We start from the raw sequence: 20879 nt of genomic DNA on the forward strand, positions 1-20879 counted from the left end.
CAGTTTAAATGTTACCACCTTAGTGTTTCCCTTCAAAATGTCTCTCAGGCAGAAATATTTATTCAGTTCTTGATGATGGCATAGTTTTTGTCCCTGTAGTGCCATATGCCATGTTTATTGCAGTTTATTATCTGCATATCTACTTCCTTCAGGGGACTATGAGCTCTTAGAGAAAAAAGGCTATGTTTCATTTATCATCTCCAGCAATTATTATCATATCTAACATATTGTAGGTGTATGCTAAATACTTGTGAATAATATAATTAATGAATGTCATTCAAATATATCACATGTAATTATAAGAAATTTATCTGGCTACCACGAAAATCATTAAGAAGAATGTGAAACAACTTTTGTGACTTAGAATTTTAGAAATAAGAGGATGCTCCACTATCAAAGTAGGAGAAAGAAAGGGAGAAAAGGAAATGGTGATGCAATGTAAAGGGAAATAAAATGAAATTTTAAAAATCCTTTTACATCTCTAACAATATATATAGTACTACAGGGCAGGGGGTTGACCTTAGCATATAGAAAGAAGTATAATCATCTTTGATTACAGAAAATTGAAAAATCTGCATTCTAATGAAGACAGGAAGGAATTTAAGTTTTAAAAACCAGACAACAATAATCTTGAATATAGTGTCTGACCAGAGATTTTTTGTTGGGCATTATGGGTCAGGAATACACTTTTTTATCCAGGGGTTACTGCTAACAAACAATTTAAAATACTGAAATATGGCTGTATATTCTTTCAATGTGTAATATAAAGACCTAATCATTACCATATTATTTTTATTATAGCATACAAATTATTATATTTTTTTACATTGGCATGCTGCAGCATGCAGAAGTACTTGGGCCAGGGATCGAACCTGTGACACAGCAATGACCTAAGCCACAGCAGTGAAAACGCCAGATCCTTAATCTGCTAGGTTATCAGGGAACTTCTATAGCATGTAACTTTTAATGGACATGTGCATCCATGTAAGGAATATATCTATAAAGTAGTTCAATTAAAAAATAATCCCAGATACACAAAGCTAGGGTAATTCATTGAAAATATATATATAAAGAAACCAAACTAGTGACCTGGGCTTTTGGGTAAGCACCTTATTATCCCTGTAAATAATTGGAATGAGGATTATGAGGGTAATTTTAGGTGGATATATACATAGCATTCTAAGTAAAAATAACCTGGTATTATTTTCCTAGGCCTGCCATAGCAAAATACTATAGGTTATACTGATTAAAAACAAGACACAGAAATTTATCATCTTGCAATTCTGAAGGCTAGAAGACTGAAATCAAGGTGTTGGCATGGCCATCCTCCCCAAAAGCCTCTAGGGGAGGATCTTTCCTTGCCTCTTATAGCTTCTAGTTGTTTCCATCAATCCTTGGTGTTCCCTCTTGTATAGAAGCATCACTCCAATCTCTGCCTCTGTTGTCACATGGCATTCAAAGGCATGTCTGTGACCTAATTTCCCTTTCTTCACCAGTCATATTGGATTAAGATTCAATCTAATGACCTCATTTTAACTTCATTAAATCTGTGAAGACACTGTTTCAAATAAGATTATATTTAGAGGTACCTGGTGTTAAGACTTCAACAAATCTCTCTGAAGAAAACACAATTTAACCCATAAATAATCTATAGGAAAACCCAAATCCAGGTAATTAGTTTATCTCTTTCTTGCTTTCTATGCTTTCCTGTTCTAGTTTTATTGTTGTTTATTTTAATTTGAATGGAAAAGATAAGAACATTTTATATTTGTTAAAGAATTTGGTGTTACTTTATTCCTTCAACTTCTTGAAGGGCACTAACATCCCATCCTAGAAGAGGCAAGCAGTTTTACTTCTTCTTCTGCTCCATGAGAACAGGTGGTATTCACATACTAAGTTCCCAAACAAAGCTATCATTCCCAAAAGTTCCAGTGATTTTCACAATCCTATTGGCTACTGAACTTGTAGAAGTTAGTCTCTCAGGCTCAATTTTAACAGTCATTGGCAAGTTGTTGAGATTTATCTTCTGTCACTAGCCTGGTGGGTGTTTTTAGTAGATAAAACTTTTGCCTGAAATTCTAAAACTGGCATATATTTCTCCAGCAAAGATGGGTTTATTCAGGATCAGCAGAGAACTGCAATTCAGCCTCCATAACAATGGTGAGCCATGTGCAAGTCCCCACACAGCAACGGAAAGAGATTGCTTTCATAGGGAAGAAAAGGGAATTGGGAGGGCTGTAGTAAACAGGAGTCCATGGTTTTTTATTGGCTGCATTCTTGCCAGGAAAGAAATTCTTTCTTTTTCCAGTGGGACATTGTTATCATCTCAGTGTGTGTGAAAACTCACTCTTCTACTCTCCCATCTCTCTTTAATTAAGTTTTCTGACTATTAATCTTTACATTTCTGTGTTTCAGTCAGAAGATCTTTCTATGAAAGTATCACTCAGATTTTCTAGCTTCAGCACCTTTATGTACCACAATGTCAGGAAGGGCCTTCCCTGGATGTAGTATCTCATGTTGGAGGAAAATCACACAGACTGGAAACCTAGTAAGGTCACATTTGCATAACAATGAGGGATAGGAAGAAGGACTCTCACCTACTTCTTACCTAAAGACCATATGATATCAAGATCACAGACACTGGAGATCATCTGAGGTGCCACATTATCTTTAAAAGTTTGGCTACAAACTTCCAACAGGCTTTGTCAAGATATCTTGGGTAAGCTGTCTCATCAGATGTCATTTATTTCAACTCTGGGATATCTTTACTTTTAGGCCACCAGGTAATGGGGCAGTTCCAGTCAAGGTATGGCACCAAGACCCACTCCTCGGCGTTTGGTGTCACAAGAGTGAATCAGCAATGCTTTTAGAGTGAAGTTGTAGAAAGTTCTCATGGAGATGGTTTTTGTTTGTTTGTTTGTTTGTTTTGGTTGTTTGGGATTCTTTTTGGTTGTCTTTTTGTTTATTTGTTTGTTTTTTCAATAGAAAAAAATCTCCTAGGTACAAGATGTGATGCTTAAGTTCTTCATCTCCCAGAGGTGTACTATAAAACAACTGTTCTACTAATGCATGGTTCTTCTTAACAGAAGCAATTAGGTCTTCACAATATGAGAGTATCTTTCCTTTTATCAGTTATAGGTCAAAAGAAACAGAAGCCTAGTGCATTGGGTGTCCTATGACTGTTTCGAAGAATGAGAATTTATGAGTTCCAAAAAGGATGTCTTTGAGATTTAAAAGGACTAAAGGCAATGATTTAAATAAAAATATTTGGAGTGCCTTTACAAATTTTGCCAGTTGAGGCTTAATAATGTCATTAGTACATTTGACCATACCAGAGGCCTGAGGGTGGTTAAGAACAATGAAAGTGTAAAACTGGCCCAAAAGTACAGACTGGTTGAATGACTTGGTCAGTGAAATGGGTTCTTCAATCACTATGAAGTTTGAAAGGAATTGTCTAGGTAGGAGTAACTTTTCCAAAAGTATTTTGGTCACAGAAGAGGCAATCTTAAAAAGAAGGCTTCAGTCTATTGTGAAAATGGACAGATCAGACTAAAATCTCTATCTATTAGACAGAGGAAGTTGGATGAAATTTGTTTGCCAAATACTGAAAAGTCCATTCAACAGTTTAAAATGTCCAAGAGCAGTACAAACAGGTTTCCTTGGGTTGTACTTTGGACAAGTGGGACAAGTGAGACAGATGCTTTGTGCAACCATGTTAATGTTTCTCCACAAATTACTGATTAATGAAGACTATCTTTTGGTCAGTAGACCAAGGGTGTGCTGCCTGTACCCTGATGAGAAGTGGGAATTTTAAGAGTCTACAGGAGGACAAAGTGATTATTTCGTTCAAACTAGAGCTTTTTCTTATACCAAAAAATGTTGAATTTCCAATCTTGTTTTTCATTTAGTGTGGTTAAAGTTGGGCTTCTCTAGCTGATTTTTCCAAGTTATTATGTAGGAGATATTTTTATATCCCTTTGAAGCAGAGGTTTGGCTACCACTGGTTCCTTTACAAGACAACACTCCTTATGTAAACATCAGCAAGGTGATTTCCTTTAGTTTCCAGAGAGGCAGGTTTAGAATGACAAGATTCCTAATGATACCTAGAGGTATAGTAAAAGTATTGCATTCAATAATTCTTGAATATAGGGCCATTTTAAATTTTATTTCCATACTAAGTGTGGAAGTCAAGTTGCTTCCACAATATGCCAAAATCATGAGCTACTCCTAAAGCATATCTACTATCATTATAAACGCTGACAGTTTTGTCAAGGTTCAAGCCCATGTAAGAGTGCATAATTCAGCCTGTTGGGCCAAAGTAATCACAGGTTAAGATGCTGCCTCGACAACATCAAGATGAGTTGTATTAGCCTGCCCAGAAAAATATTTGCTTCTGTCACCTTTTAAATAAGAACCATCAGTGAACCATGAGAAGTCCAACTTACCCAATGCAATTTCGTAGAGATCATCACAAAGAGTCAGGTGGTGATCCATCAGCATTTCAGTGACATGGGGAGAGGAGTAGCAGGGTTAAGATTAGTATAACAAAATAGTTATGTGAAGAGCAATTAACAAAAGGACTACATAGAGGTGAGGTGGCTGGTTGAGAAATGTTGAATGTGATGAGAATTTAGGAGAATTTCTACTGTATGAGGTACAAAAACTGTTAAAGGGGATCTCACAATGGTTTTCTCACAGTGCTTAAAGAAAAGAGCTGTGGCCATAAGGAGTCTAAGGCAAAAGCAGTATATTCATGCCACAGGACACAGTTGCTGGTTACAATACCCTGTGTATTGCTGGTGGTCCCCATGTTTTAGGGGTACCCAGGGGGCATTCACTTCCTTTTTGTATACAAAAAGAACAAAAGAAATCTAATCTTTGGGATGCCCAAGGGCAGATGAGTTTATTATATGTTTCTTTAAGGCCTTGAAGGATGTGTTGTGTAATTCTTCCCATAAAACTGGGTCAAGGTTGTTATTACAGACTAAAGCATAAAGTGATTTGTCCACAAGAAAGAAATTTGGAATTCAATTTCAGCAATAAACAATTACACCAAGAAAAACCTCAATTGACACTTAGTTTTTGGTTTGGGAAAACTAAGGACACCAAGAGCTTTATCTGGATCTAGGTGTAGTGCTGGTTCCAATATCAGATGCCCTAAATATTGAATTAGGATTTAGGCAAACTGTAATTTTTCTTTGGCGACCTTACGTCCCTTTCAGGATGAAATCTTTAGCAAGGGGATGTGGTCTTCCTCTGAGGAGGCTTGAGGAGATCAAAAAGCAAATCATCAATACATTGCAACAAAGTAGAACCTCTAGGTTCTACTCTAGGGAAGTTTATATCATCCAGATCAGTCTTCAGGATTTGTAAGAAATAATAACTCTCAGTAAAACCCTGAGGCATTATTGTCAAAGTGAATTGCTTTTCTTCCCAAGTGAAGGCAAAAAGGTATTGGCTAGATTCTTCAACTGGAATACTAAAAAATGCACTTCACGAATCAATCATGGTAAAGAATTTAATTCCAAAAGAAATCGACATTAGTCATGTATTAGGAACAACAAGATTCTGAGAGAGAGCAATGTTGTTTACTTCTCAGAGGTCCTAGACAAAACTCCACCCTTGGCCCTTAGATTTTTCTTAACAGTAAAATGGGAGTGTTATAGGGGCCAGCACAGAGGATAATGAGGCACTGAGACTTGTAATCTACAATGGGCTTTATGCTCCGAAGGGCTTCTTTCCTTACAAGGTATTAGTTAATGTTGGGAAGATATTTTGAGGGATCTACTTGAATTTTGATGGGAGGTGGACTATGAATTTTTCTAGCAATCAGATAGAGATTGTGCTCATAAGGAAAGTGGTAGCCGATTTGATAGAGAAAAAAAATGGATTAATGTTTTCAGAATCTGCACAAGTACTATCAGAAATGGAACAAATAAAAGATGTCAAAGGATCATTTAATGCACTTGATGGTTTACTTTGATGACTACTGTCAATTTCTAGGATTATATCACCCTTTTAGGAAAAAGACATTCAGCATGATCCTTCTCTAAGAATTCCTGGTCCAAAAAATGGATGGGGTGGAAGAACTAAGGAGAAAAATGGTGTGCATCTCTCAAAGGGCCTGAACAAAGGGGAAGAGGTTCGGAGATAGAAACCTCTTGGGGTTCCTTAAAGATTCCGACTATTTTAACTGTTTCAGTACTCTGAGGCAGGGATTGTTTCATAAGAGCAGAGCTGAGCACCAAAAGTGTGGCTTCAGCATCAGAACTGGAAGAGATCCATCTCCAATCTGGAGAAATGTTTCTTCAAGCTGATTAAGAGGAAGGATTGACAAGACCCCCGTAGATCCTTACCTTCTGATGGGGAAGAGCCCCATAGATATCTCTGAAAATTGGAACTATGTGGGGAAGACTAGCTAGAAGTCAGAGGCAACTAAAGCATTTAAATTTGTAATGGCCTCTTCTCCAGTGTTCTGGATCTTTGCAATGATGGCAGAAACTGGTAGGGGTTTGGTTTTGTTTAGGATCCTTTATTTGCTAGAGCTGATGTTTAAGAATTTTGGCAGTATTTCTTTCAGGTGATTCACCTAGAAGGTGAAAAAGATGATTTGCCAGATTATCTAAATATGAAGTGAACATAATTTCCCATTTCATCCTGATCCTTTTTCCTAGAAGGGAAAAGTCCTGGTTCAACCCATTAGTAAACAGAATTAAAAGTTATCTGAGTGGAATCAACACTGGAAGGCAGATCAGAATTTTTCTTTAAAAGCATTCTGAAGTATATTATAAAAATCATGAAAAGTTTCATCAGATTTTTATGGGCAGGCCTGAATTTTGTTCCAATCAACAGGCTTTGGAAAAGCCCTAGGATTTGCTCAATGAAGCAGCCCAGTGATTGTTGGAACCTGACTGATCATATAACAAGTTAGCAGCCTGGTCTTCTGGTTGTAATTTTGGAGGTTTTTCAGGGTTTTCCCAATTAGCGGTTTTCATCTGTTGCTGGGCCTGGCCTTCACTGACAAGCATATGAACTTAACCGATAAACATTAGAGAAACCAGGTTTATAAATTTGAGTGACTAGATTAAATCATTCAGCAAATCTCTGAGGATGTTTGGTTTCTTTGTAAAATCTTTAGCTGAAAACAAAAACAAAAAATGTGTTCTACAGTTCACCTTCAGTGTACGTAATATACGAAATTAAAGGTTTAGCTTCCAGATCCTCAGAAGGCTTAAATTTTTTTCTTTCTTTCTTTCTTTTTTTTAAAGGCTGTATCTGTGGCATATGGAACTTCCAAGGCCAGGGGTTGAATAAGAGCTGCAGCTGCAAGCCTATGGCATAGTCATGACAATACCAGATCTGAGTCACATCTGTGAACTACAAAGCAGCTTGAGGCAATGGCAGGATGCTTAACCCACTGAGTAAGATCAGGGATCAAACATGTATCCTCACAGACACTATGTTGGGTTCTTAACCCACTGAGCCACAATGGGAACTCCATTAGAAGGCTTAATTTTAAAGAGACAGTTTCTGACAAGAATAGGGAGTAGGGAGAGTTTCAGAGGGAAGAGAAACTCTGGCAAGAGAATTAGTATGGGAGAATTGAAGGTACATAGGTAGATGGTTCAAAGGGAGGGAGAAATATTATGCTAGAAGTGGATTTTGGCTATGTGAATCCAAGGGAGAGAAACAAGATGGCATCAGAGATGGAGCCTGAGACAAAGAAGTCAAGGAAGATGAGACTAGGAGTTTTATGGTGTCCTGTCTTAAGTTTAAATATTTAAGCCTGGGAGTTCCCGTCGTGGCGCAGTGGTTAACGAATCTGACTAGGAACCATGAGGTTGTGGGTTCGGTCCCTGCCCTTGCTCAGTGGGTGAACGATCCGGCGTTGCCGTGAGCTGTGGTGTAGGTTGCAGACGCGGCTCGGGTCCCGCGTTGCTGTGGCTCTGGCGTAGGCCGGTGGCTACAGCTCCGATTCAACCCCTAGCCTGGGAACCTCCATATGCCGCGGGAGCGGCCCAAGAAATAGCAACAACAACAAAAAGACAAAAAGACAAAAAAATAAATAAATAAATAAATATTTAAGCCATTTGGAGTTTATTTTTATGCATGGTGTGAGGGTGTGCTCTAGTTTCAATGATTTACATACAGCTACCCAGTTTTCCCAACACCACCTGCTGAAGAGACTGTCTTTTTCTCATTTTATACTCCTGCCTGCTTTGTAGAAGATTAACTGGCCATAGGTGTCTGGGTTTATTTCTGGGTTCTGTATTCTGTTCCATTTGTCTGTATGTCTGTTTTTTAACCAAACTGTCTTGATTACTGTAGCTCTGTAATACTGTCTGAAGTTTGGGAGAGTTATGCCTCCTGCTTGTTTTTTTCTTTTTCTTCTTCTTCTTTTTTTCCCCATCAGGATTGTTTTGTTAATGCTGGGTCTTTTATGGTTTCATACAAATTTTTGTATTGTTTGTTCTAGATCTGTTAAAAATGTCATGGGTAATTTGATAGGGATTGCCTTAAATCTATAGATTGCTTTGGGTAGTATGGCCATTTAAACAATATTAATTCTTCTAGTCCAGGATCAAGGAAAACAAACCAGTGAGACATAATCAAACTGACAAGCTTTTGAACCGCAAAGGAAATCACAAAAACAAAAAAACAAAAAGACAACCTATGAGAGAAAATAGTTTCCAATGATGCAACTGAGAAGGGCTTAATCTCCAAAATATATAAACAACCCTTACAACTCAACAGCAAAAAATCAACAACCCAATTGAAAAATGGACAAAAGGCCTGAATAGACATTTCTTCAAAGAATATATACAGATGGCCAACAAGCACATGAAAAAATGCTTAACATCACTGATTATTAGAGAAATGCAAATCAAAACTACAATGAGGAGTTCCCGTCGTGGCGCAGTGGTTAACGAATCCGACTAGGAACCTTGAGGTTGCGGGTTCGGTCCCTGCCCTTGCTCAGTGGGTTAACGATCCGGCGTTGCCGTGAGCTGTGGTGAAGGTTGCAGACGCGGCTCGGATCCCGCGTTGCTGTGGCTCTGGCGTAGGCCGGTGGCTACAGCTCCGATTCAACCCCTAGCCTGGGAACCTCCATACGCCGTGGGAGCAGCCCAAGAAATAGCAACAACAACAACAACAACAAAAGACAAAAAGACAAAAAAAAAAAAAAAAAAAAACTACAATGAAGTACACCTCACACCTGTTAGAATGGCCATCATTAACAAGTCAACAAATAACAAATGCTGGAGATGGTATGGAGAAAAAGGAACCCTCTTACACTGCTGGTGAGAATGTAAATTCGTACAACCACTAGGGAAAACTGTATGGAGGTACCTCAGAAAACTAAATATAGAACTACCGTGTGATCCAGCAATCCCACTCTTGGGCATATATCTAGACAAAATTTTCATTAGAAAAGATACGTATGTTCATTGCAGCACTATTCACAATAGTCAAGGCATAGAAACAACCTAAATGTCCATCAACAGATGAATGGATTAAGAAGATATGGTATATACATACAACAGAATATGACTCAGCCATAAAAAACCAAAATACTGCCATTTGCAGTAACATGGATGGAACTATAGACTCTCATACTAAGTGATGTAATTCAGAAAGAGAAAGGCAAATACCATATGACATCACATACCTGGAAACTAATATATGGCACAAATGAACCTATCTATATAAAAGGAACAAATTCATGGACATATAGAACAGACTTGTGGTTGCCAAGGAAGAGGGGAAGGGAGTGGGATGGACTGAGGGTTTGGGGTTAGTAGATGCAAACTACTGCATTGGGAGTGGATAAGCAATGAGGTCCTGCTATATAGCACAGGACTATATTCAATCACTTGTGATAGAATACAATGAAAGATAATATGAGAAAAAGAATGTACATATACATATAAATAGGTCACTTTGCTGTATACCAGAAATCAACAGAACACTGTAAATCAAGTATAATAAAAAACTTTACAAAAATACAAAAATAAAAAATAGCTGAGAGTCCCTTGGGGGGAGGGTCCCTCAAAATACTTAGATATTTAGGATTTCATTTCAGTCATTTTTCTCTGGAACTTAAAAAAATAGGAAAAGAAAATCAAATAGCTTACAGCACAACAGTTTCATTCAAACAACTTGCAAGCTAATACCGGCCAGTCCTAAGGAGACACCACAGTCCTGGAGGAGCCAAGCTGAAGGTTTTTTAGGCCCGTCTCCAGAGGTCAGCCCCTTCCAAAGCAACACACCAAAGGCTGAGTAGTGGCACAGTTTCAGAGAAACAACCCCTGTTCCCAAAGGAATGGATTGAAATCTAGCCAGTTTTAGGAGAAATGGCCCTTGTTCTTAAGGGAGTGAGCCAAAGCTTCTCAGTCAGTTTCAGTGAAACAGTCTGATCTCAAAATCAGGCTGAATTGCCACAACGGTACTTGCATAGAGGTCAAGGTCTTAACCAGAAATGGAAAACCTCTAAATAGATCCTGAATAAGGCATGGGGAGCTTCAAACATGAAGAGGATTTGAGCTCTGATCCAAGAGAAAAACTTACCTTCTTACCTTACAACTTCAGGGTTGGTGAATGACAGTGGACTCAATTGCTGGTATTGCATGTTTGCTCATCAGCTCTGGAGGTCTTTTTTCTGGTCCCTCTATATGCCAACAAAGTGTTGATCTGAAATAAACAGATTGCCAGATATCTCTTCAGCAATGATGGGTTTATTCAGCTTGATCATAGTCTGCAATCTGTGGTCTGCAGGTCAGGGTCTACAATCATAGGAGCCATATGCAAGTCTCTGTACACCAAGGAAAGGAGAACTCCTTCATAGAGAGGGAAAGGAAGTTGGAAGGGCTATCATGAATAGTCCATGGCTTTTCATTGGCTGCATCCTCACTGGGAAAGAAGAGGAATCTTTCTTTTGTTGGGCTCTGCTATTATCACAGGGCATGAGAGCATCCCTTGCTGGTCTCTCAACTCTAAGTTTCCATGTAATAATCCATGGACATAGAGTTGAAGAAACTAAACCATAGCTCAATTTTCTGTATTTCATATTTTCCTGTATCCAAATACAGCAAATGTAATACAATCAAAGTCATTTCCCAAATACATTAGTATTAAAATAAAATATCAGAGTGGTCTTTTCCTTGCAAACTTTCTCTTTCAAAGACAAGTTAAATGTGAATTTTATCTTTTTTTCTGCTAAAATGTTGGGGAAGACATTTAAAGTTTTCCTGTGACCCCCTTCTTTGTTTCCTACACTAAAAGGAATCAAATAATTCAATAAAAACCTTAACACCAAAAAGAGAAAAGAAGAAAGTTATATATTGCTAGGAAATTAAACAATGCTATACCTGGAAGGGATCACACTGGGATAGCTAATTAAACATTTGAAATCTTGGATGTATGAACTTATAATATTTGCTTCAAGCTTGGTTGCTTTCCTGGTTCTCTTTAATGTAGTTCACCAGAATTAAGGTAATATGAAGTTAATATATTAAACACAAACACATGCACACTCACCATGGTTCCACAAAGATAACAATGAAAGCTATATTGAATTTTGAGAAAAAGTGTTGAAGAAGTGCAGATTTTAAACTCCTGCAGACAGGAGGGTTTTTTTTTTTTAATTCACAGACTCAAGGCAAATATAATTTATATGTAAGATATGTTCCCTGATGACAATCTATTCAACAAAATTTTTAGCACTTACTATATGCAAACTCCACGTTAAGTGCTATCAGGGACAGAAGTGTGGCATTAAAAACGAAAAATTATAATGTTTGAAAATGTGATGGAAACATCAAAGGTAAATGAAATTATCTATGTAAATTGTGAAACATTAGTCATCACTCCATAGCTTCAGTGAAAGCATAAAAATGCTACCACCTCTCAAGACAGAAAATAAACACAAAGAAATAAACTGATCTTGATCTAAAATATCGATCCTACTAAGCCTACTATCCCTTCTATTGCCAATATATAAAATATTACCATCACACTAAACTGTTAGGAAGAATCTGAAAACAGATTAGACATAGACTGATCAGCTCCCAAGCAATTTGGGATTTTGAAAGAATTTTTAGTTTAAAAGTTTTTCGTTTGTTCCTGTTTTGGTTTGCCTGTTTTTGTAAGTTTCAAAAAAAAAAAAAAAAAAAAAAAAGAGTTCCTACCTTCTAAAAAGCACTGGTGTTAAATCTGGAATAGTAAGCCAACAGGACATTTATGGTAAGAAGTTTTTCTTGAAATTCAAGACTGGTATAGCTGTCACTTATAAATATTTCTCTGAAACATCAAACTAAAATTCTTTAAATGTTTCAAAATCCAAGTGAACTACAATTGCTTCTATAACACTTTCCCTCATCTACCTATCCTAAAAACCAAGCAGTTCTCCCTAAACTAGAACACAGGCTTGTGATTGCAATAGGAAAGCTCAATTTCTTCAGAAATTTACATCCTTTTGAATACTAAGTTAAAACGGAGTATTAATTAAACTCGTTTGTCAGCTGGGTTTACCTCATTTTTAAAAATATATGTATTTGGATTGATTTCTTTTATAAACTATTATGATCCCAATGTAGTATCAAGGTTAATGGAAATTTAATGAACTGCATAGGATGAACAGGAATAGAACATTCTCATGGTCACCTCTCAATTCCTTCATCTACTGAATTATTTATAATTTTCAAATGCTTATAATATCTAGAGTGTTCTAGATGGCAGTATGCAGAATTAAACAAGAGAGCAGAGATTCCTGCCTTCACATAGCTTACCTTCTTGGAGGAAGTGAAAGCTAATGGAAAAGAAAATAGAAACAGTATTTTCAGGTGGAAGGGTGTTACAAACATAATCAATGTTAGTGATAAAAAAGAATGAGTGAGGGTAATAATAACACAAAGGTAGGCCTGCCTAAGGAGATCTAAATGAAGAAGAAGAATCAGCTATGCAAAAAAATAATAAATAATAAAAAAATAAAAAAGCATCAAGGGAATAAGTCTTTTAGCCAAAGGGAATGCTGAGGGTCAAAGACCAAAGGCAGAAACAAGCTGATCAAGGAACAGCAAAAAGGTCAGTGTGGCCCAATTTGAGAAAGTAAGGTAAGAGATAAAAAATGAGGACCTTGTAAGCTGTGGTAAAAAGTGTGGATTTTATTTTAAATAAAATACATTAGAAGCTATTGGAAGATTTTAACAAAGCAGAGATGTGATCTGAAAGATAAATTTACTCTGGCCACTCTATGGTGAATGAACTGCAGGGAAATGCATTCCTTAGGGTAGAGACTAACCTTTGTAATATCCACCAAAATCAGTAGAACATATAAGATCACATTTTTTTCTTGCAGGTAGAGGGAAGCAGGTGTTCTGCTGCAGATGGGCATCTCCTCTACAAAGGATCATCCCAGGACCCAGAGCCTTCTCCTTTTTAGCTTTCAAAGGTTTGCCATTTTCCATTATCTCAATATTATCCCATAATATCTCCTTTATCTACATTAATATGCTTCACTAGCGTCAGGCCCTCAAAACAGCCTACAGAGGAGGGAAAGAAAGAAAATGAAGCATTAGCAATTTCTCTTTTATGTGAAAGTTAGCATACATTATTTCTGCTCACTCTTCATTGGCTAGAATTAATTATGTGGTAATACACTCAGCTAAGGAGTTCCCGTCGTGGTGCAGTGGTTAACGAATCCAACTAGGAACCATGAAGTTGCGGGTTCGATCCCTGGCCTTGCTCAGTGGGTTAACCATCCGGCGTTGGCGTGAGCTGTGGTGTAGGTTGCAGATGCGGCTCAGATCCTGCATTGCTGTGGCTCTGGAGTAGGCCGGTGGCTACAGCTCCAATTAGACCCCTGGCCTGGGAGCCTCCATGTGCCACGGAAGCGGCCCTAGAAATGGCAAAAAGACCAAAACAAAAAAAAACAAAACAAAACAACAACAACAAAAAACACTCAGCTAAAACTTGTGGTTCCATTACTAAATGTTAGAAAGGTAGCAATAGATAAGCCAGTTAGAAAGTATGTACAGCCATCTAATCCATGTAAGGAAGGATGGTAGCTTGAATGAGGAAAGTGGCAGAAATGAAACACCTTAACATCCTGAGCATGCTCCATGTTCTGCTACATGTTGACCAAGCCACAGAACTCAGTTCTCATATTCAATGCCCATTTCCCCTAAACAAATACCTGCTTTTTTTTCTTTTTGTGCATGTGAGTCAGCCTTTAATGAACACTTGATATGCTGCCAATGTGAACTCCAGGGGCCAAATCACTTCCTTTCAATTCTTACCTCCATATTCACTATCTGTGTGACTTTCAGTAAATCACTCAAACTTTGTATTCACTTTCTACACCTTTAAATAGGTAGGTAAATAATGTCGCCTACCTTTAAAAACTAGTATTATGATTAATAGGGTTAACATAGACAACAATAATTTATAATTATAAATTATATAAATATTATTAATGATATTATCATTGTACTAGGCTTGCAGTATGTGCACAATAAGTGCTAGGAGTTGCTTCTTGGATGGTTAAACTCCAGTTGATGCCCTAGCAGAACAAATATCTTAGAATGGAATATCAGACATCCCTCTTTTTAATAGTCCCTTGATCTAGCTGATCAAGATTTAGCTTCCATGTTTGGTCTTTTGCTGTACTGCTTTTTTTCCTCTGCCCCTCCTCCTCAGATGCCAAAGAAAGGGAAAATACCCTTCCATTTTTTAATACAAAAATTACCTGAAAATAAGAATGTTTATTTGTTTCTATTGTTACCAGTTAAATCTTTTTTGGATACTAGCATTGCTTGCTTATAGCATCTAGTTTAGACATATTTCTAAAACTTTGGACCACCCTGTTTCATTGTGAGTTTGAACTGTGTTCTTTCACCTTGGAATTATATGTGTTTTAGTAAGCTGACTGGTGACAGTTGCCTAATGCTTCACTACTTATTTGCAGGAAAAGAGGAAGCTATAGTTAGTAGAGAAAAACAAAGATCAAGAAAAATGTCTGTCATATTTCTAGGAAGAAAAGGAATAGCTCTGTTCTTGTAGATCCCCAAAACAATTTTATAAAATTCAGGATATTTAATGAGACTTGACCCAAAGAAGATGAAAACAAGATAAAGCAGGACCAGCAATGGTCAATAACGAAGTATTCAGGATCATGGGCCATGAGTAAAAGTCACCATGAAGAAGACTTGTTTGCTTGACTAGGAGAAATACCAGTGAGAAAAGATGGAAAAGGATGTTCATACAGTATCTCCTAGACATTAAGCCAGGTTGGAGAGCAGGGGAAAGGGGAACTTAACACAAATTTTCACAACTGAAATGTACAGATGAAAGTGCAGTTAAATATCTGAAAATAAATATTAAAATATATCTTTGCTTAGAGATAAGAAGAATCACTCACGAGTAATGTATACATTATATACTTCATATATACACATGAAGCCTGGGTCAGTTTGGTGGCAATTCTTAAAGGAAGCTCTCCCAAAGACCATAAGATAGGAGGAAAGCATGCCCTATGTTTATCCTAAATACAGCTGTACCACAGCTACTTAGAAAATGGCTTAAATTTGTAGAATGGCTTAAATTGAATTAATGGCTCCTTCTCGTTCATCGTTACCTTACTGCAGAAAAGCATGATCTCAGGGTAGACTTCCCTGGAGAACTGTGTATAAGAGCAAATCGAAGAAGGGGTTTGAACAAGAAGATAACTTTTACTTATATAATCATGGGTGGCTAAAAACTGTTCTTCAGAATGAGGTACTTAGTGTATACATTTGAAGGGTACAATATCACATAATAAGAAAAGCAGAAAATATCTGAATGCTTGCTAGTGGGACATAGCATTTTAACCATGACATGAAATCCCAAAACCACAGAAAACCTGACAGTTTTGATTATGCACAAGTTAAAATTCTCATACGACAAATATATACAAATAAAATAAAAAGACAAACAATAGATTGAGAAAATGTAGTTAGATAAATGGATATTTTATGCGTTCTTAATATTTGCTAGCCTTCTACAAATTGATTTTTAAAAAGATAAAACCAAGATGAAACAGTAACAAGGACTACAACTCAATTATTCACAAATCTAGTTAGTTATTCACAAAGAGGAAATACGATTGGTCAATAACCAAATGAAAAGAAGTTCTATTTAATTTTGTGACAGGAAAGTACCAAAAAAAAAAAAAAAGAAAAAAAAAAAAGAAAAAGGAAAGAGACTTTATGCATCCAATTTTAAATTAAATAAAAAATCAGAGCCATCTATTCTGTCAACAGTGAACAGAACTGGACTGCCTCGTAAGTCACTTTGGGACGGTGAGTTGCTACAACTTTACTAGAAAATAATATGGTATTACAAAATATATTTTGGAATTCCCACCATGGCTTAGCAGAAACAAATCTGACTAGCATCCACGAGGATGCAGGTTCTATCCCTGGCCGCACTCAGTGGGTGAAAAGGATTCAGTGTTGTCATGAGCTGTGGTGTAGGTTGCAAATGTGGCTTGGATCTGGAGTTGCTGTGACTGTGGCATAGGCTGGCGGCTACAGCTCCAATTTGACCTCTAGCCTGGGATCCTCCATACGCCTTGGGTGTGTTCCTAAAAAGACACAACAAAAACAAAAACCAAACCCAAAAATACATTTTAAGACATCTCATTTTTGGTCTAGAAATCTCACATTTTAAAATCTTTCTCACATATACAAAGCATTTCTCTATAAGGATATTTGAACAGGAAACTTCACTACAAAAAAATAGCTTATGGTAAGGAAAAAATATGAAAACCCTGAATATCAGTTTACTGTAAAGAATACTGTATTGATTTTGGAACAAGGGAAAAATTCAATAAATATAAAAATTAAAGAAAGATGGAATCAGGGCAGGAAAGCAAAGATTGGTTCCATAGCCAGCTAAGGCACATGGTGACATTGTGCTCAGCCAGTAATGTGTTATCTGAGATATAAAAAATTTTGTCTAGGACTGCTTTAAGGAAGAAAATGAGATGCAGTAAACTAGAATGGAAATTTGCGGATTTCTAGTTCAAGATAACAGGTTTCTAAATCTACCTTCTCTCTCTGATCCTCCTTTTTCTCATCTGAAAAATGGAGTTCAAATACTGAAATCACAGGGCTGTTGCAAGAATGAAAATGGATAACTTTAAATCACTCAGTATTGTTCCTTGTAGAGTGTAAGTGCTCAATTTAGGGAAAGCATAGCTGTGGGTATCTGAAGATTCCCCCAGTACCAGCTTTACTAGGGCTGATCTCTGTATTGAGATCAAGAATTGGCAGAGCATCAGGAGAAAAAGCCTGACTCATTGTTCATGCCAAACATGCAGATGAGGAAAAGTGTTATTTTGAGTTTAGTTGCTTTGAAATATTGTTGTTGTTTTTCAGACACTTCCTGAGCACATAAATATTCATGAGTGCAAATCAAATACTGTAGTTATCATCCAAATTAAAAGATGTGACACCCCTTAAGAGGAAAAGATGCTTTTTAAAAAAATACTTTTTAAACTTTAGTACCTTCAATGTAAAATAAAAAGCTTCAAAAGGGCATTGAAATTTAGGAAGCTTATTTGTTTTTTCAACAGAAAACAAAGACACTAAGGCTGGTTCTAAATGTCCCTATTTTCTACAAAGGAATAAAATTTGCTTTTGTCATCATAAAAGGAAAGCCTTTTCACAAATACCCATTCCCTTTCCCCTACCCTAACCATCAAAAAGCCCAGAGTTGAAATTTTATGCCAAGAGTATATGAGACAAAAATCACAAAAGAAGTACTGATTAATACAGATATGCTTGTTTTACACAGAAAGAGAGGTAAGCTTGTGTAACATTCATGAGTTTTTCTGTATACTTTCTCTATGGAAGTTAATGGATATTCAGAGGTGAGTGATGGTTGGTTGAATGGCAAATGTAGGAAAATTCTTTATCCATTATAACTGTTTGTTGGCACTTCTTAAAAATTCTGGGTAGTCATCCATAATAAGATTTTAGTTGCAGAATTAGAATGGTTTTCAAGCATTTTACAGCTTCAGTTTAATATTCTACAGGTTTATAAAGGTACGATAATGTTTGAGAGCGCAAGTCCAACTTCTAAGAATCAATCCCAAGACATTAGTTAACCATATAGGTGTTACATTACAAAAAATATTCATCATAGACTTTTTTTTATATAGGTGGAAATAAGAAATCAAAGTAAGTGTTCTATAATAGAAAATTAGTTTAATAGATCATCAGGCACTGAGTCAACATAATGCTATTGTCATCAAAAATACTGCAAATTGAATTTATCAATTGAGATATTTACAATAACTTGATATGTCAAAAAAGATTCCTTATGTATGAAAAAATCATATATGTTTTAAACACGTGTATACAGACATCAGCAAAAACACTGTATAATGAGCTAAATGAATATAAGTGCAAATATTGTTCACAGTAATTATATTGGGAGATATTTTATATTTTAATAAATGTTTTGCTTATCAACATATTCTCATTGTTTCTAAAATTCAACAAATATTTATCTTTAGTCACACGAAATAGGACTATAAAAGTAAGAGAAGCTAGCATTTATTCATTTCTTACTATGTGCCAGGACCTATTCAAAGCATGTGTTGGGTATTTTTTTCATTAATACTGTCAACAAGCTTGTGATATTAGTACTATTTTTAAAAATTATTTGACAGGTGAAAAACCTTGGGAATAGAGCATGGATGGAGCAGAGGTGAAAGTGATTACCCAGGCAGCTTCACTTCAGAGATAATTCAAAAACTTAGTTTAATTAAATATACAACATATACTACTTTAATGGTCACGTTGAAGGGTAAGGGTGTGTGTGTGTGTGTGTGTGTGTGTGTGTGTGTGTGTGTGTTGTGGACACCTCTTGTTAAGCTACTCCAAGGCTAGTTTAGATGTTTCCTGCCAGTCTCTGTGTTCCTATGGCATATACCTCAGCAAACTTTTGGCATAAAACCCAACATTATTTGTGCTGTTTATTTACTTATATGTTTTCCTTTTAGACTGTGTATGTTACTTGAGTATGAGATTGTATTTTTATAGAAAATGCTTGTCAAATATAAGATCCCCAATAAATATTTGTTGAATGAATAAGTTAATTAATATAATCCGAACCTATCTCTAAATTGTATAAAATTACAATATATTCTACTCGACATGATTCACACATCTCTGTGTGTATGATATTTCAAAATAATTAGCGGCAAGCCCTTCAGATGAGAGGAGAACAAAGCATGTCTTGGCTCTTCTGTATTCTCTCCCTACTCAAAACAACCACAAAGTCAAGTCAGCAGGCACACACAGATCATTAATTTTAAGAGAGGGAGTCTTTCAAGATGAAGAAGAAAAATACAAGCCTGTCTGAGAGGAAAATTCAGGAGGCAGAAGGAAGAACACTATCTCTCATATTTTTACCACAGAGAAATGACTACATTCAAAATCTTAATTTAAAAAAGAAAGGGAAATGTAGATGAAGCGAGAATCAACTGCACCAATTCAATGAATGAATACTTTCGTGTCAAAGTCATTGGTAGGTTTCAATAAGGTGATGCCTCAATCATGATGAAGGTTCTGTTTCTATTTTCATCGATGTTATTGTTAGTTCCACTTCATAATGTAATCAATAATAAAGATACAAATTCAAGGTGACTGGGAAGTTGGAAATTTAGACAGTGTAGACATAGATCTATAGTCGTAACACCTCTCACCCCCAGCTTGACTTTCTCTAATATATCTTAGTTAAGAAGTTGCAGGCACAGAAAAGCAAATGTTTCAATTCATCTAGGTTGAGAAGTATAAGAAAATTATTAATTTACAATGTTACTGAAGTTATGTAAACTGCTTAGAATGAAGATGAAGAATCACATAATCATCAAATTTCAGATGACAATCAAACTTTTTGGAGTTCCCACTGTGGTGCAGTAGAAACAAATCTGACTAGTAACTACAAGGTTGCGGACTGGATCCCTGGCCTCGCTCAGTGGGTTAAGGATCCGGTATTGCTGTGAGCTGTGGTGTAGGCCTTTGCAGACGCAGCTTGGATCCTGCATTGCTGTGGCTGTGGCATAGGCAAGCAACTGCAGCTCCAATTTAACCCCTATCCTGGGAATATCCATATGCTATGGGTGAGGCCCTAAAAAGCAAGCAAACAAACAAACACACTTTTCATTTATAGAGTGGGAATATTTTCCATTGGTCATGATGTTTTGATTCCTGTTCTAATGAACATATAACTGTAATGAATATTTATAAACAGGAAAGGAAATGTGAAATTAACCATTTTAGTTTTGTCACTCTAATTCTTAAAATAATACAATATGATATACCATAGTGCATAAAAAATATAAGATTGCATTAACAAAATGTAGAGTCTAATACGAGGATTAACAAATATAAGGATTCTAAGGTTTAACAAATGTCAAATAGCTTTTGACTATCAAGGCAAGTAAGTGCAAAAAGACTTCAATATTGGCTGGTACACCAGTGTCGTGACAAATTACTTTTAGGTATTCTTAAAGTTCTTTGTGATCTTATCTTTTCTTTAAAAATTGGTTTATAAATGATACTTTTTCTTTTAATTATGGTATGTGTGGTGCCTTTAGCCCTTTTATTGCTGAATATCAAACTAACCTGTCTACCAACATTGTTACCAGAAGTTTCAAGGATTGTTCCTGGATCCATTTTAGTATCTATCAAATGATGTCTCATTCCACCCAGGCTATAGTTCCTCTGCAGAGAGAGACAGCCACCACATTTGTTGATGGCCCTCATATTCCCTACAAGGTGTAGAGGACAGTTGATTCTGGTGTCTAAGGGAATGTGAATTGTTCTCTT

The 20879-nt window shown here is 36.5% G+C and overlaps 1 pseudogene across 1 annotated transcript in view; it reads right to left on the reverse strand.

Moving 5' to 3' along the window:
• The window catches only part of LOC110261402 (tyrosine--tRNA ligase, mitochondrial pseudogene), a 317000-nt pseudogene that overhangs the window by 22128 nt on the left and 273993 nt on the right, over nucleotides 1-20879 (reverse strand). Inside the window, exons 8-9 of the transcript XR_014808620.1 lie at nucleotides 13301-13541; nucleotides 10578-10692 (exon numbers count right to left, since the gene is read on the reverse strand). The product of XR_014808620.1 is annotated as a tyrosine--tRNA ligase, mitochondrial pseudogene (transcript). The remainder of the gene's footprint in view (nucleotides 1-10577; nucleotides 10693-13300; nucleotides 13542-20879) is intronic.

This window comes from Sus scrofa, chromosome 6 (genome assembly GCF_054392235.1).
Source record: "Sus scrofa isolate SSC_HxYL_T2T_F1_AM1 chromosome 6, Sscrofa_HxYL_maternal_Yorkshire_Landrace_v2.0, whole genome shotgun sequence".
In the NCBI taxonomy this organism is placed as follows: Eukaryota; Metazoa; Chordata; class Mammalia; order Artiodactyla; family Suidae; genus Sus; species Sus scrofa.